Here is an 18984-nt window from a genome sequence, read left to right as displayed (position 1 = left end):
TGAATTGTAGTTTTGGTTTATAAGATTGTGTTTCAAGATATGCGTATTGAAAAGTTTAATCAATAATCTTTTTAATAAAACAAATTCTTTTCCCGTATCAGTGTATTTCAACTACAAAATCAATATGTTGTTTTGCAAAACAATCTGTACAATTCTTTCTGAATATTTGTAAACACATTATTTGTGAAAATATTCTAAGTACAATTCACCTCCTTTTGAACTTAAGTTCCCCTTATTTCCACCATTGGTATCAAGAGCTAGGGTTTGAAAGTTAATCAAGTTTTTAAAAAATGGCTAAGTTTAAGGTTTTGTTTGCTGAAGGTGCGTCTATTAATAAACCTCCTATGTTTGGTGGTGTGAATTATTCTTTCTAGAAAGTTAGAATGAAGATCTTTATGAAATCTATTTATAGAGGTATTTGGGATGTTGTGGTGAATGTTCCTTTTATTCCTATGCATGTTATTAAAGATGAAACTGTTAAGAAAACATGGTCTGAGTGGTCTAAAGCTGAAAGTAAAAAAACTCAATATGATTCTGTAGCTAAAAATATTATTACATCTTCTTTGAATCTTGATGATTTTTTCAGGGTGTCTTAGTGTAGCTTGGCTAAGGAGATGTGGAAATTCTTGAGGTTACTCATGAAGGAACTGAGGACGTAAAAAGAGCAAGAAAACACACATTCATTCAGGAATATGAATTGTACAGAATGCAGTAGGGGGAAACTATTGGGCAGGTGTAGAAGAGGTGCACACACATAGTGAATCACTTAACAAGCTTGTGAAAAGTCTTTGACAAAGAAGAATTGAACATAAAGATTCTGAAGTGTTTGGATAGAAGTTGGAAACCAAAATTCTACAACAACTTTATTTGAAAAGCTCAGAGAACATGAGTTAGAACTTAACAAGTTGAATGATCAGGAGAATTCTGAAAAGTAAATCAAGAGTATAGCTCTTAAGGGTAGTACGCAAAAGAAGTTCTCCAATGAAGATGATGAGGATTCAGATCAAGATGAAACCTTAAGTCTACCCACAAAGACATTCTATAAGTTTTTAAAGAAGAAAAACTGTGACAAATTTCAATCTAAGAGGAGGTATGCTTCTGAACCTAATGATTCAAGTTTTGCTAACTACACATGCTTTGGTTGTGGTAAGTTAGGGCACGTCAAATTGGATTGTCCAATCTATCAGAACAAGGATAAGTCACAAGGTAGAAAAGAAGACAAAGGCAAGGGCAAGAAAACATACATATCTTGGGAAGATAATGATATGTCTTCATCCAGTGATACCTCTGAAGAAAATAAAAAAAAAGTCAATCTTTGTTTCATGGAAAATGGAACATCCAGTAGTGATTCAGTAAGTGTTTGTTCTACTGATTTTGAAAATTATGACAATTTGCTACTTGTATTTCACGAAACACACGAGGAGGCCAATAAGCTTGTTGTTATAGGAAACAAGTTAAAAAGTGCAAAAAACTTTATTGAATCAAAAGTAAAATCATTAGAAAAATATTTGCATGATGCTCAAACTAAGCTTGTTAATCTTGAACTGATTTGTTTGCATGCAACCTGTAAATGTGTAGAATCTAGTAAAAAAAAACTGTAAAAATTGCAAATATATGGAGGATAAGATAGAATATCTTTTGAAAACTTTGTCTAAGTTTATCATAGGAAGAACTAATCTAGAAACTGTTTTAGGATCACAAAATGTTGTGAATGGTAAAATTGGATTATGATATAAACCTGGAAAGAAAAATAATATCAAGAAGTTAACTAGTTTCCTTGTATCTGCTAAAACAAAGTATGTCTTTTTTAACAGTTCTAAAAACATGCATTCCATATCATGTTTTTACTGCATGAAGAGTGGTCATACTTCTAGATCTTGTAGGCTCAAAAATTATTTTGTTCCAAGGGGTTTAGAAAAATTGCTGCCTAAGGAAAGGTAGTAATTCATCTGGACCCAAAACTAAGGGTACCATCTTTATTGGTTTATATATGTTTTGCAGAAAACAAAAGGAGGAAGAGGATTAAACCAATGGTAGCTTGACAGTGGATGGTCTAAACACATGATAGGAGATCTATCACAGTTTGTTGTGATGAAGTTAAAATCAAAAGGGTATGTTACCTATGGTGATAACAACCGTAAGCGGATTATTGAAAGAGGAGATATAGGAACTGAAGCATCAACAATCATCAAAGATGTTTTATATGTTGAAGGGTTGAAACACAATCTTGTCAGCATTAGTCAACTTTTTTATAAAGGATACAAGGTGAAGTTTGAATGTTGAAACTGTCAAATATGCAATGAAGACACTAGTAAGGTAGTCTTCACGGGTAAGAGGATCAATAACATCTACCTCCCTAATATTCATCATAATATCTCTATGAATGAGTGTCTTATTTCAAAAAATGATGAATCTTGGTTATGACATAGGAGACTTGCTTGCACATATTAATATTGATCACTTGGATATATTAAAATCTTAAGATTTAGTTTCTGGTTTTCCAAAGATAAAATTTGAGAATAATAGAATCAGTGATGCATGTCAAAATGGAAAACAAACTAGATCTTCCTTTAAACTCAAAGATGTTATTTCTTCTAAAAAAGCCTTTAGATATATTGCATATGGACTTATTTGGACCATCTAAAACTGCTAGTCTTGGTGGAAATTTGTATACATTGGTTATTGTTGATGTTTTCTCAAGATTTACCTGGACATTATTCATTGATTCTAAGAATGATGCATTTGACGTGTTTAAGAAATTGGCTAAGGTTTTATTGAAAACTATTGCAGTATTGCATCCATTAGAAGTTATCATGGGGGAGAGCTTCAAAATGAAAGATTTAATGTGTTTTGTTAAAAATATGGGGTTACAAATAGTTTTTCTTCTCCAATAACCCTCACAAAAAAATGGTGTAGCTAAGAGGAAGAATATGTCTCCAAAGAAGCATGTTAGGACTATTTTAAATGTATATAATCTTCCTAACTACTTTTGGGCTAATGTTGTATACACAATTGCATATGTTTTAAATAAAACTCTTATTAGGCCAATTTTAAAGAAATGGAAGAAGTACAAGGGAAGAAGTCTAATATAAGCCATCTTAAAGTGTTTTGTTGTAAATGCTTTGTTCTAAATAATGGTAAGGATAATCTTGGAAAATTTGATGAAGGAATCTTTACTCATTATACTTTGAATGGAAATGCATATAGAATCTATAATAAAAGGCTTTGAACTATTGAAGAATTTGTACATGTTGTTTTTTTATGAGACTAATAATTATATGCATAAGCATGTTAAAGATGAACCTGAATGAGGTGATTTAAGAACTATACTTCAGAAAAATCAATCAATTGATACAAAAATAGTTGATTCTATTTCTACTAAAGGACAAGATGTTAATCTAGATTTGCCCAGAGAATGGAGAACTCCCAGAGATCTACTTTGGATAATGTCATTGGGAATATTGAGATGGGTGTATCAACTGAAAATTCATTCAATAAATTTTGTGAAGCAATGGCATTTGTTTCTCGAGCTAAGCCAATTTTTTTTACAGTAGCATTACTAGATGAAAATTGGATTCTAGCTATGCATGATGACACTGCAGCTTTTTCCATATTAGTCAATCAAAACTGCCAAAATGCATTGATTAAAAGTTATCTTTCCTATAAAAATGTGTTGAATACTTTAAACACAAATTAATTGTTGTCTTCTTTCATAATTCTTTTTCACCTTTATAAAACCTAACGTTGCACAACATCAAGTATCATACTATTTGATCCTGCCTGTTGACCAAAACGCTGGAGCCTTGCCTCGTCAAACCTGGATCGACTCCTGCGCCGTGTTAGCCTCCGTCCTTCACCGCGATCCACCTCAAGAACCTGCAAAAGACGGAACGGCGCCGCTGCGGCCGATCACGCTCCGACGCCCAAGTCAGCGACTGAACCACCAATTACTAAGAGAAAACTCAAGAACTCTAAGGAACCGTGCAAAAGCTCTCTCTCAGCGTACTCTCGTTCTCGCAGTTGTAAAGAAGTAATCTAAATGCGTTCGTACCTCAGAAGTTCGTTGGAAACTCTTATATACCTGCGCACTTTCTCTCTCCAGACATTACACTTTTGGACACGTGGCTCGCATCCAGCTGTACACGTGTCACCATCTGGAGCATTCCTTGACTTGGGCGTACTCTTCAGGTTTTTTGGCTAAGTTACTTATGCATGATACACTCAGTGCATAGATGCCTTGGAGCGTGATCTCTTTTGGATGGCGAGTTCGGGCGCCTTCGTACACACCTTCCCTGTGGTCTCGCCGGCCGCCTTCATGATCTGCCCTACCTGCTTCACCGTATATGTTCAAGTAAGCTGTCTCTCGAGCTCATCCTCTGGCCAGCTGGGAAATGACTGTCTGCCTTCATCTTCGGCGATGTCCTTGTTTCGGCGATCTCTAATCACTTGGTTGCCTGGGTTCACATCTGGCGACTTCATCTTCAAACCGGTGACCGCCGGTTTAGATACGCTGGAGATCAGAGCACGCCAACTTAATAACTGGCGACTACACGAGCCCCCCCTCCCCCCGACTTCCTTCCCTTCTGCTAGCCAGGTGTCCCGTTTAACACGCCTTTATAATAGCTCAATGCCACGTCAACACTTCCGACTACCAGGGCGGTACACTATTCAAAATCTAGATATTTGTTTCTTCTCTCTATTGGTATTCAAATTCTCATACAAATTTAACAAATGGCTTTATCAAAAAAGAATAAGAGATCTAAAGGATCATTCTCTACCTCTCGGTTTGGATATCTTGAGACCTGGTTTGTTGGTGATGAAGATGTCATGGCAACATTTCTGCATGAGATGAGAATAAAGCAAATCAACATTCCCAATATTTTGAAGTTTTCCTGGATGAAAGAGCAGAAGCTAGATGATGCAAGAAATCTTCTCAAGCTTCAGAGGATGAAGCCCTTCCTGGAGTTAAGGCAATGTTTACCTTGATTTGATTAATTTTTTTTACACTAACCTATATTTTAATGGAAAGAATTTAGTATCAATTGTTAAAGGAGTCCAAATGCTAGTTATACTTGTTGTGTGGAATAATGTATTTGGACTGAAGCAAAATGGAGTCAAGGTTGGCAAAGGAACACAACTAAAATCAGTGATTTCAACAAGATGAAATTCTACCTCTCTTATTTGAAGGATCAAAATACTCCCTTCAATTAGTTTCATGTAGGTAATGTCAAGCTAACTCTCAGGTTTTTAGCGTATATCATTGCATGGCAGCTAACACCCAGGGGGAGCATCCATGTTATGCTGACCGAGAGGGATTTGATTTTGATGTACTGCCTAATGAATAAAATAAAGGTAAATTGGGTTTATGTGATGAAGGAACACATGATCAAGTCCAAGAGACTTGTTGATTACAAGTTTCCTTTTGCTATACTAATTTCAAAATTCATGTAATATTTTGAAGCTAATGTGAAAGATTATCTAATTGAAACCATCAAAGAAGGAAGTGAAATAGATTGTTCTACATTAGTAAAAATGGGTTTTCAAAAGGGCAACAATTTATGGATTAACACAAATGGTGATGCTACTGACATTTATGAATCAAGCAATGTTGGTGAAGATTATGAAGGAATTGATATGAATGCTCTGGTAGCCTATGTGTCACCAATGGAGAGAGGTAAACCTTTATCCAATTTTGAAAGGGTTATGTTTCATAGGTTGGACACCATTTCTGCAGAACAAAGACAATATTTTGAGATGACTACATCAAGATTTCAATATCTTCTTGACCAGATTGAGGTTGTACAAGAGAAGTTGGTTGAGCTCTACCATCGTGATGTTTAATCTATTGTTTTTTGCTTATAATCGATTTAATTTTCATATCTTTTACACTCTTTTAAGTTTCTAGCTTTTATTTTGGGTATTATGGTGCTTGTTTATGCGCCTTCAACATTTTATATTCTCCTTAAGCTTTGTTATTACTGTTATATTTTGCTATGCTTATTGCTATTTGATGGACTAGTATATCCATTGAAATGTTTTATGTGCATGCTTTCTATTTAATCAACACAAAAGGGGAGAAATATGTGTTCTGCAAGTTAGGGGGAGCAAGTTGAAGAATTGTTATTTGATGGACTAGTATATCCATTAAAATGTTTTATGTGCATGCTTTTTGTTTAATTAACACAAAGGGAGAGAAATATGTGTTTTGCAAGTTAGGAGGAGCAAGTTGAAGAACTACTATTTCTTCTTTTCGCCACTGACTACTGCCTACAAAAGATAAAGATTTTTTCAAGACTTAAGACATGTTGTTGAACTGTTTGTCTTCATCAAATAGTGGGAGATTGTTGGACATCTCAAGGATCCAACTTTGATGTTTGATGAAGCATTGTTGAAGTCTAGATGCCTTGAGTGTCTAGGTAGTTTAGTTTTTATTTTGTGTGTCTTGATTTATCTTTTGCCTTAAGAAATGATGATGAATCCAAGAACAATTTTTTCGAACTGGTTAAAATGTTTTTTCAATTAGTTTTAAATTGTTTTCTGGAAAGTTACATTTTTTCAATATGTTATCTTTTAAATAATTTAATTCAAAACAATTAAAAGTTTTTATATTTTTCTTAAATACGTTTTATATACTGAAAATCATATTTTAACATGTAACATAAGAAATATTTGAAGTTTGTGTATTTTCTATTTAAGAAAAATCAATTTTCATGCATATTACATTTTTTTTTATGTAAAATCAACAAATTGTTTCAATTTTTTAACAGGTTGATTTTATTTAAACAACATCCTTTTGATAAAAAACCGTTTCTGTTAATCTTTATAAAAAGGTCTGCATTATTTCAGAAAAAAGGTTACTCAAACAATTTAAAATTTTACATTTGTGAGAGCTTTTGTGATTCAAGTTTTTGAAAGAAATAATCTTTGAAAGACCTTTGAAGTTTCTTGGAGCAAAAGTTTCATCATCTAAGTTGAGGTCAAAGATATTTCACAACTGTTTTGAATTTGAGGGATCCTATTGTATTTCTTAATTCACTTTTTAGGTTAATTTGTTCCCTTCTATGCTTTATTGTATTTTTGTGTTAGATTGGGGCCAAGATAGGATTGTTATTGAAGAAGGTGCTTTTATGCCTCCAAATCTGAGTAGAAGACTTGAAGAACTTGTTGTTGTGTTTGTGTATGTTGTTTAGTATCTTTTGACTTATTAATTCACACCTTGTATAATCATCCAAGTTCACTTGACTCTTTATCTCTTTTTAAAAGAAATATTTTCAACGAAATCGTGAAATTTTAGTCAGTTCTTTTTCAAATCAATTTGTTGAAAAAGCTGTTACTCAAAGGTCTTGAAGCTACAACAAGTTTTTCAACCAGTTGAATTGTCGATACAACTGGTTGTTTGACATTTAGTGGTTTTGAAATTTTTTTGAAAAAGCTTTGCTTTATTTTGTCTTTATTGTCAAAGTGAAACAACCGGTTATTTCGATAAAATAACTTGTTGTTTTATATGAAATCCTTAACAGAAAAATAATTTCAATTAGTTGTTTTGTAAAACAATCTATTGTTTTTGTAACAGAATTCTGTTAAGAGTTCCAAAATGTTTTAAAATGTTTCAACTGCTTTTGATTAATGATTTAACAGTTTTAACCACTTCCTTGAGTCTATATAAAGACTGTTTTATGATCTTTTCAAGAACCTAAGATAGGGAGCTTATTAAAAATGTTTTCAAAGAGAATTAAGAGCTTTTGGATCATCACTTGTATGTGAAATAGGATATAGGTTTTCTATACTTCTGTACTACTGGTTTCTAAAGCTCATGTACTCTATTTCCTTCTTTTGAACACTATAATTATGTGTAATACGTGTAAGCCAGTTTCAGAAAGAGTTTCTGAAAATTGTGGTGTTGCCAAGGAGTGTTGTGTGTTCTTGAGGGGTTCAAGATTAACACTCTTGGTGTGTGTTTTGCAATCTAGCTTTGATTGCTTAGTGAATTCTCAGTGGTTAGTTGAGGACTGGATATAGCTCTTGGTTAAGAGTGAACCAGTATAAATATCCTTGTGTGAATCTCCCTCTCCATTCTCTTATACACTGGTTTTAAAACTGTTCTTTGTTTACTGGTATAAACAACCTGTTTTCGGGGAATACATTGGTTGATTTTTTTTATAAAACTGAAATTTTATCCAGTTCAATAGAAAATGAATTGGTTGATTTTTCAGAACTTTTCACTCTACTTCCAATCTTTGTGAAAATCTTGTGAAAACAATTTACCTCCCTCTTGTTTTGGCCACACATTCTAACAGTTTCTTGGTGTGTTTCACTGTTGTTAAAGATGGCAAAGAGGGGCGGTCGTACGGGCCGGCCCGCATAACCCGCAGTCTGTACGAGCCAAGTGCTAGGCAGGGCGGGCTAGCCCACATAACTTAAAATCTAGAATTTTTTTCTGCAGCCCCATATTTTCTTCATGCAACCTCATATTTTACATTCCGAAATTTTTACTCACTCTTATTATGTATGTGTTGTGAGAATAATATAGTGAGACCATTTACCTAATGCATCTAAAAAAACTAAGTAAAAAACGCTAATGCTTTGTTCTAAGAACATATCCTAGAGTGTAATTTGATCCGATACCCCTTGATTTTCTTCAAACTTGTATATATTTATAGGTTTATTTACTCCATGCATCTCAAAATTAGATTATGGTTTAGTTATTGTTCACAAATTTCTCTGTTTCCAACTTTCCAAAAATTTCGGATTTTGCTCCCTATTTTGTTGTAGATTCTATTTCTTCGTATTTTTTCTAGATGATTTGCTTCAAATATTTTTTCTAAGACATTGTAGATTTTGTTAGGATGATAAATAGTATAATCACTTCAAGATGATCTACTACCCATTAAACGATCTCATGATAATAGAGTCTATGAGTTTTTATGATAACAAAAACTATAAGAATTGTTAAAGGATACAACAAATCTCACATATACGTAGAAATCAAAGGTTAAATGATAGATAGTCCACAATATCAATGTGAGAGATAGTCTCACTAAATTAAACACAATAGATGATCTTATTAAGATGTTAGACGGTCTATCACCCATTAGACAGACTATGCATTTTTATGATAACAAACACTCTAAGATGATAGAGGACCATCTGAGCAACCAAAACAATCAGGTTGTTTTGATCAGAACTTATTTTTCTATAGAATTCTCCTTCTGTAGCCTAGTAAAAATTGTATAGAGTAAATAAGATTTCAATTTCAGTCTTTAATTTTTGTATAGGGATTTTGGTCCTTGTATTTGGGCCATTTTAATTTAGGATAGTAGGACTTTAGAGAAGCCAAGAGGGATGCCTGCATGGCACACACAAGGCACCATATAAGCTTCCAACATGGCGCCTTCCTTTTCCCTTCCTTCTTTTTCCACAAGGTGACTATTCCTTTCCTTCATGACGCACATGGAGCGCCTGATGCATGTCTTCTCACTCCCTTGTGCCCCATGTCCATTTCCTAATGAAGAGCTTTTCAAGACATGGATTGCCAGATGGAAATCCACCGATGGAGAGTTTTTAAGTTGTGCCACTCCATGAATGGAGAGTCTTTTATGTTAGAATATATGGCCTTAAACAAGAAGGGGATGAGTTGTTTATAAAATATTTTCGCAAACTTTGAAGGTATAATGAACACCAATGCAAAATCACAGAGAAATAAATCAAGGAAACAATGAAACAAAACTGTTTAAGTTTCCAGAAAATTAACCAGTTGTTTTTGCGATTCAACCGATTGTTTTTATCAGCAGTGATTATAACAACTTAAAAGAAGAATTTAAATGAGTTTAGGGCAAGAGAAAAGCACACAAGCAATTTATACTGGTTCACTCTTATCCCAAGAGCTACATCGAGTCCCCAAAAACCACTAGGTATCTACTATGCAATCAAAATCCAGATTACAAACAACCACACCAAATAAGTGACCTTGAACACCTCAAGCCACACACTTCCTTTGGCACACAACACCACAAAATTCAGAAATACAAGAGATAAAGAAAGGATTGCACCTGATCAATATAAAAAATGAAAGATTACAACAATCCTATTCCACTCCTTTGTGAAAATCCAAAATCTTGATACAAATCTTGAAAACTCAAATCTGTTTTCTCAATCTCAAAATGTCTAAACTGTTTCAATGCCTTTAGGAGCATAAAATAACCTTTATATACTCCAAAGGTTTGTTAAAACCATTTAAAGCAGGAGCCAAAATATTTAGAAATCATTTAAAGTTGATTTACCAAACTTAAAAGAAATCTTTAATGGATTTTGAATAAAACAATCGGTTGAATTCTCTAAACAACCGATTGAATTGGTTTGACAACAAAGTTAAACAACTTCAAACCCTTTTTAAAAAAAACACTAAGTGTTAAACAATCGATTGAAACGACAAAAGAATAGGTTGTTTTTTCACTTCTTTATAAAACAATCTTTTTCAAAAAGGTTTCAATTCAAATAAGTTTTTGATTCAAACAAAGAGTGGATTAGACATTTAATCTGCCCAGAACCCACCCACACAAGCAAAAACTCAGTCTTCCACCAAACTTCATGGATTTGGAGACATCAAAGCACAATATCATCCTTGATCAACAATCTCCCCCTATTTGATGAAGACAAATCCCTAGTTGCTTATGTTGTTTTGTTTGAATCTGAACCAGCACCTGCAAAACAGATTCTATGCAAATACAAAGCATATATAATAGCAGGTTATGAAGGCACATAAACCAGTTTTCTGCATAACCAATTTGAGCAGAAAAACCAATCAAAACAGTGTGTATGCAGTAGCTTTAAACAAGTTTAAACAGTAGAATTTAAACCTATCAAATCAGAGTTTGCAGTAGGTTACACAACACATAAACTAACACCTTTTCCCCCTATTTGTCTTCACAAATAGAATGAAGAAAGGGTAAAACAGAATCAAGAAAGAGTTTGAAAATCAAGAGTACCTAACTCATTTCTTAAAAAGAAAAACCTGTCTTTTGGCAAAGACTTTGTGAAAATATATGCAGGTTGCATCCCTATCTCAATGAACTTCACTTCACAATCTCCATTGTTCACATGATCCCTTATGAAGTGATGACGGATCTCAATGTGCTTTGTTCTTGAGTGCTGAATCTAATTCTTGGTTAGATTTATAGCACTTGTGTTGTCACAAAGCAAAGGCACCTTGCTAACCTTCAACCCAAAATCTTCTAGTTGTTGTTTGAGCTAAAGAACTTGTGCACAACAGCTTCCAGTAGCTATGTATTCAGCCTTTGCAGTGTAAAGATCCACACAAGCTTGCTTCTTGTTATGCCAAGAAATAAGACTTGATCCAAGAAGATGACAAGCCCCACTTGTGCTTTTTTGGTGTAGCTTACACCCTGCATAATCAGAATCAAATTATCCAATTAAGTGCATAGGAGATGAGAAGGATACTATAGACCAACATTGGTTGTCCCTTTGAGATATTTCAGAATGCGTTTTGCAGCCTTGAGATGAGATTCCTTTGGATTTCCTTGGAATCTTGCACATAATGTTAGAATTGATGGCTTAAACAAGAAGGGGGGTGAATTGTTTATAAAACCTTTTCACAAATATATGATTATGAATGAATATTTATCAATCAATCACAGATAAACAATTACGCAAGAAAATTAAACAAAGATTAAGAAAACTGTTTCAGTATTTTAATCGGTTAAAAGCACGATTTAACTAGTTGTTTATGTTACAGAGATAAAAGCAATTTGTAAGGCAGGAATATCTGTTCAATCAAGTGTGTTCAAGATTTGAAGAATCCAAACCCTTTGAAGTTGATGGAAGGTTGGTTATGCTTGTTGTTGCAGAGGTGTTTTAGAATAGGATCTGGGGTAGATTTTCTGTGTAAATCCACTCTTGATTGAATCCAAAGCTTAAGCATTCTTAAACCTTTTAATTCAAAGGGGTTTTCAAACTAAGTGAAAAACAACCTATTGTTTTGTCGAAACAACCAATTGTTTTATACTTAGGTGTTTTTAGAAAGGTTGAAAAACTGTTTTTGATGGTTGACTTACTGTCAAACCAAAACAACCGATTGATTCGAGTATTCAACTGATTGTTTGTTTTGGGACCATAACAGAAAATTGTATTGTGCTTTGACTGAGCATTAAATGATTTTATAACTGATTACGCTCCAGTTTTAAATGCTTTGACCAGTCTTTGAAAGCAATAAATAGTTTGTTATGTTTATGTAACAAACAAGAACTGAGATTTAATCAAAGAAAAACAGATTTGAGTTTTTCACAGATTTGGCTTTTGAAGAGTTGACGTTTGCTTTTGAGATTGCTTGGATCAAGAGAGTGTGGAATAGGATTTTCATCTTGTATTGATTTCAGATCTTTTCTGTAAGAAGTGTAATCCTTTTGTACTTTGAAGAAACTCTGTGTGTAAAGCTGAGAAGTGTTGTGTGTTCTTAAGGTTGTCAAGATCAGCATTCTTAGTGGTGTTTGTGCTGAGCCAAAGGAAGTGTGTGTCTTGAGGGGATCAAGGTCACTTCTTTGGTGGTGTTGTAAGTAATCTAGGGTTGATTGCTTAGTGGATTCCCCAGTGGTTTCTGGGAAGACTGGATGTAGCTCTTGGTTTAAGAGTAAACCAGTATAACTCTTTGTGTACAATCTCTCTATCCCTTGAACTCTTTAAATTCAGTTTATATTTGTGAACTGGTATAAACAACCGATTGTTTCTGCGAAACAACCGATTGTTTTTCTGGTGCTGTGCTAAATTGTTTTATGTTTTTGGCAAACTGAATTCTGAATCAAGTTTTTTCGAAGTGATTTCATTCTAGACTTAAAAGTTTGCGAAAACCCTCTTTAAACCATTCAACCCCCTCTAGTTTAAAGCCATACATTCTTACAATATCAACCGGTTGAAAATACAAAATAACCGGTTGATTATGATAGCATATCAAATATCAAACAGATTATAATAGAAGGTTAAGAGATAGAGAGATTTACACTAACAGATTATACTGGTTCACTCAACCCTGAGCTACATCCAGTCCTCAGAACAACCTCTGAGTATTCCACTATGTAATCAATCACAGACTACAACAATACACCACAAAGAGGTGACTTTGAATCTCACAAAACCTACTCACCCCCTTTGCACCAACACACACCTCAAGCCAGAATCAAACTAACTTTACAGGATTTTACAAACTCGTTTACAGAATGTAATATGAACAATTACAAGACACTAAGAAAGGGTAGAAAACACCTGTATTACAAAAAACCAGAAACCCTATGATCAATTCTTGAACCACAACAAAGCTTAAAAACAATCTTGCTAAACTTGGAAAACTTCTTTTCACAAGCAGATTGTAATCTCTCTTTTTAATCTCAAATCTGAGTGTTAAAACTTGTCTATTTCTTTCTATGAAACATTTGAAAGAAGCCTATATTTATAACCTTTGAAAATCTACCATTTAAGGCATATTTGAATCAGCTAAAACAGTTTTAAAACAGTTTTTCAAAAAGTTATTATGAAGACTCACATTTAATCGGTTGAAACTGTGGTTTAACCGGTTGAATGGTTTCAACAGTTACACAACTAATTCAAAAAAAACAGTTTCAAAACTCCTTTGCCAGCTAAGTGAGAAACAACCGATTATCTCGAAACTTTAATCGGTTGTTTTTCCCTTTGCATGGAAAAACACTTAGTTCTTTAAAAAAGATTAAAACAGGCTTTGTGTAGGAATCAAGACTGATCTTACATAAATTCTAAACACTCTAAACTACGCTCAAACCAAAAATAGCAAGGCTTCAAGCTTAATCTTGGATTTGAAACATCAAAGCTCCCATTCTCTACACATAGACATACAACAAACTAGATATCGGGTCTGCTTGTGGTGAGATAGAGCAAAGATCCAATCAACCCTTTATATTTGGTTTGATCTACCTCTTTCCAGCCAAGTCAGCATCAATCGGTATAATGAATTGTTTATAAAATATTTTCGCAAACTTTGAAGGTATAATGAACTCCAATGCAAAATCATAGAGAAAGAAATCAAGGAAAACAATAAAATAAAACTGTTTAAGTTGATTTTTCCAGAAAATCAATCGGTTGCTTCTGCAATTCAACCGGTTGTTTTTATCAGCAGTGATTAAAACAACTTAAAAGAAGAATGTAAATGAGTTCAGGGCAAGAGAAAAGCACACAAGCAATTTATACTGGTTCACTCTTATCCCAAGAGCTACATCCAATCCCCAGAAACCACTGGGTATCTACTATGCAATCAAAATCCATATTACAAACAACCATACCAAAGAAGTGACCTTAAACACCTCAAGCCACACACTTCCTTTGCCACACAACACCACAAAATTCAGAACACCCTCTGATTCTGCTTACACCACCAATATTCAGAAATACAAGAGATAAATAAAGGATTACACCTGATCAATATTAAAAAACGAAAGATTACAGCAATCTCATTCCATTCCTTTGTAAAAATCCAAAAGCTTGATGCAAATCTTGAAAACTCAAATTTGTTTTCTCAATCTCAAAATGTCTAAATTGTTTCAATGCCTTTAGGAGCATAAAACAACCTTTATATACTCCAAAGGTTTGTTAAAAACATTTAAAGCAAGAGCCAAAATAGTTAGAAACCATTTAAAGTTTATTTACCACACTTCACAGAAATCTGTTATGGATTTTCAAAAAAAAATCGGTTGAATTCTCGAAACAACTGGTTGAATTGATTTGACAGCAAAGTCAACCAAGTCAAACAACTTCAAACCCTTTTCAAAAAATACTAACTGTCAAACAACCAATTGAAACAACAAAACAACAGGTTGTTTTTCCACTTCTTTAGAAAACAATCTTTTTCAAAAAGGTTTTGATTCAAATCAGTTTTAGATTCAAAGAAAGAGTGGATTACACATTTAATCTACCCAGAACCCACCCACACAAGCAGCAACTCAGCCTTCCACCAGACTTCATAGATTTGGAGACATCAAAACACAAAATCATCCTTGATCAACATTTTAGAGTTCTAATAGTCACTTTAAAAGACTTCTAGCTCTATAAATAGAAAGTTTCTCTTGTGTAATTCTTAAACTTGAATATTGTAATGAATTTTTGACTATTTGGTATCAAAATTTCTCTCAAGTCTCTCTTTTCTATTGCTCTCACTCTTTAGTGCAAAAGCCTTAGAGAGCTAGAAGGTTGGTGATGCAATCCAAGGTGTGCCTTGGATGAATTAAAGTGAAGATGTAGCGAAATTAGGAGGAATTACACCCTAAATGGAGATGTTTTGGTGAATTTATGAAATGAATTAGATGTTGAAGTAGGGAGAGGTTTGGCTAACTCCCTAGGGTTTCACTAGGCCTCTAGCTCTCTAGAAAAGGGAGATTTGGGAGAGAATGAATTCTGAAATTCAAATTACTCGTTAAAAAATATATCAAATCAGGAATACAAAGAGGAAGGCACACCTATTTATAGGCTTCCATGGGTGAAGGTAGCTTAAGGTTTAAGCTACCTTAACCTTGGTTAGACTAGCTAACCCATGTTGAGCTTTTAATTAATGAAGGTGTCATGACTAATCTATTCTCTTGTGCTCTAGAAAGTCTTGCTTGTATGTCAAGTGAGGGTTTCTAAAGTGTAGATGTTTCATTTTATTCTACTCTAGAAAATGGTCCAGAAATTCAAAACCTAAAATAACTATTCTACTTTTTACAGATTAAGAGAGATATTTATGTTGTACATTTTTTCTATTTTTAGTCATATATCTTGGTGAGTTGGAACATAAGGATAATACAAAAAAAAAAAAAGTTGATGGATATGTACATATAAAACAAACAAATTAGTTTGTGTGATACCTTTATTGTGGTTCTTATTACCTAAGAGATGACTGACAGATACTCTCTCTTGCATATCTTTAAAGTCCATGTTGTACAAATTAGAATAGGATTTCCTTTCTTGTAAAATAAATTGGGCCTTAAATTAGGCCAAATAACATAGGATTTGGGCTTGTATTTGGGCCTCAAGTGGATTAGGGTTAGGTTGGGGTTTCTAAACCTACCTATGATTTAATTGGGCTTCAATTGGCCCACATCAAACCCTAGTTTGATCCTAAGCAAACCCTATCACCAAGAAGCAAATCATGTGGAACATAAGGCACTCACACAAAAGTTGTGACTTGCATTGGCGCCATTTTTTGAATTTGAATCACTCTCCATTTTTTTTTGTAATTTGGTTGGATCCTTCACATATAAATAAAAGTACAAGGCTATGCAAATTTCATATTAATAAACTTAGTGTTATGTTGCTAGTTTGCTCAGTCATACATGCTCATGTCTTCTCTCTTTAGGGTATACTCCTTTGTTAATCTCAATCTCCACCTCTTCAAGTGATTAGGCCTAACCTATCACTCTCCTAACTCCTCAGTTCACACCAAGGTTTCATGAGCTCCTTTAGAACTTCTCTTTGCCTCCATTGATCCATTTACTTTTTCCAATTCAATCTACAAATTCAGCAACCATTTGACACAATTAGAAGATGAAAGATATAAGGCTAAGAATAAAAGAATGTACAGTATAAATATACGTCTTAGTCTATATAAAATTGTAAAGAGTAGAATAACTATTTCAGATCTTGTATTTCTATATCATTTTCTAGAGTAGGTTGAATAAATCATGTGCACTCTAGAAACCCTCACTTGACATGCAAACAAGGGTTTATAGAATAACTATTTCTTTGATTCTTGTTGTTTTTTGTGTGCATTTAGGTGTTGTCTAATGTTTCTAATCACTACAAGTCAAATGTCACGATCAATTGTGGTTTAATTTTGTCTAAATCATTCATGTAGTTAGTTGTATGCAAAGTGTTTGATGAAATGCTCCTAGTGCACACATAGTGTTTGTGAAAAGTCTTTTGTGTCAAATATGAGTATAAGCTTTGGTGCATTTTTTTTCACATATTTATGTCTTTATACTTGTTATTAGTCCAGTAGTAAGTCTCTTAATTCAATTCCATTACTTATCTTGAAGTTTTGTTGTTCATTCACTCATTGAATTCTATTAAGTTTCCAAAATTGTAATTGCCACAACTAGGATCGTGACAGGCGAATAACAAACCAAAAAACGAGAAAATTTTGTAAAAACAAAAATATGGGATTTTCCACCATAGTTTATTATGAAAATACTACAGAAAAACCAGAAAGATGGTCTGTGAACCAGATTTAGGGTCCGTAAGTCGAATACGCATAAGGAAGGTATTAGCACCCCTACAACACCTATCCGGATACTGTACCTTTAATTAAATGTGTAAAACAAGTATGGTTTTTCTAAATGTTTGTTTTTCAAAAAAAAAAAAGAAAGAAATAGAAACACATGTTTTAAAGTAAAGAAAATATATTTAAATTTTTTGTAGTTGGGCCTTGCTCCTACGCATTTTTTTCAAAATGGAAAATCAAGATTTACATATTCTGAGGGTTAGCTATTTGAAAAGAAGGTTTGTGTTAGCGTCAACTTGGCTTTAAAAAATAATAATAAAAGTGAAGCGAAATTTTTGAGAAAAGTGATCCCAATATGGAGTCACCTCGCTTCTACGTATTTATGTTAAGAATAGAAAATCAAAGATTTTGTAATTTTTTCAGTATGATTTGGCCTTTTTTTTTGGAAAAAAATGGTTTGTTTATAAATATTTTTATATCTTTTAGATTTTATGTTTTTATTATTTTTATCGAAAAAGTGTATTAAAAGGTGGCGTTTACCTTCAAAAAATTACTCAAATACTTATTCTAGAAAAAATTAAAATATTTATTATATTTTTTTAGAAACTATAAGATGGTGGGTGTATAAAATAAAAAAAAAGTGGCGAACAGCAGGATATGGGGCAAGCAGAATAGGCCGAAGCTTTATTTGGGAAGGGTGGTGCATATTAAAAATGGGTGCAGACAGTGAAATTTCTGGGCCAGCAGGATGGACCCGGGCTTAAAAAGGCTGGCAGGGTGTATGTATGAAAAGCGCAAGTAACAAATAGCAGAAATGCTGGGCCAAGGTATAGGACAGGATTAAAAGGCTGGTGGTGAAAATATTAACATGCTGCAGTACTCTCATTTGACCAATTAATATTAGGGACATCAATGCGTGTCACCCAATTTCAGGTATAAAAAGACGAAAATACCCCTTAATAAATAGGGTTACACGTTATGGATTTTTTTTTTGGATTTTTTTTTTCTGAAACGTTATGTATTACGAAATTTTTTATCCGGAATGAGATTTTGAATTTTGAATTCTGGATATACTTTTCTTATTTTTAATTTCAGATTTTCATTTCTCTAATAAAGGACATTTTTGGAAATAAAAAGTTATGTTAGATGTAGGTTAAAAAGGATTGGGTGTAGGAAGAACTTGTCTCTAGTCGTTGACCTATTTAGGCCTGCCCCACATAATCTGCAGTCCATGCGGGTCAATAATTATTTTATTTTTAAAAAAAAAAATACCTTATTCACCTATTATTGTAGTGTAACTTTTATTTTATTTTATTTAAAAAAATGAATTTAATATATTAGAAAATAAATATTTTTATTTTAATAGTCTTTGCTCCTAGTACGGAGCGGACCAACTCGACTCGCATGTTTTGGGTCAAACGCAAGGTGGACCCTATGTTGAGCAGGCTAGCCCGCATAATTACCCCTAATTAACATACATGTCTAGATAGATAAATAAAAAAGAAAAAGAAAACATTGGAAACGCTCATGTGTAGGGGTCTAGCAAAAACAAATAGTGTTTGGTGTGGATTGCAAACGTTTACCGAGTGATTTTAATGCAGAAGCAGCAGTGCAAACATAATAGATTTTCCACATGTTCAAGACGTAAACACGAAAATAACCTCAATGCAAACACAACGGATTCTTCAGCATCTAAAACGAAAACACATAGTAAATAAGCCCTTGAAATGAGACAACATTAATTTCCTCATTGT

This window comes from Phaseolus vulgaris, chromosome 4, assembly GCF_000499845.2.
Source record: "Phaseolus vulgaris cultivar G19833 chromosome 4, P. vulgaris v2.0, whole genome shotgun sequence".
In the NCBI taxonomy this organism is placed as follows: Eukaryota; Viridiplantae; Streptophyta; class Magnoliopsida; order Fabales; family Fabaceae; genus Phaseolus; species Phaseolus vulgaris.
Note: the sequence above shows the minus strand (reverse complement) of the source record.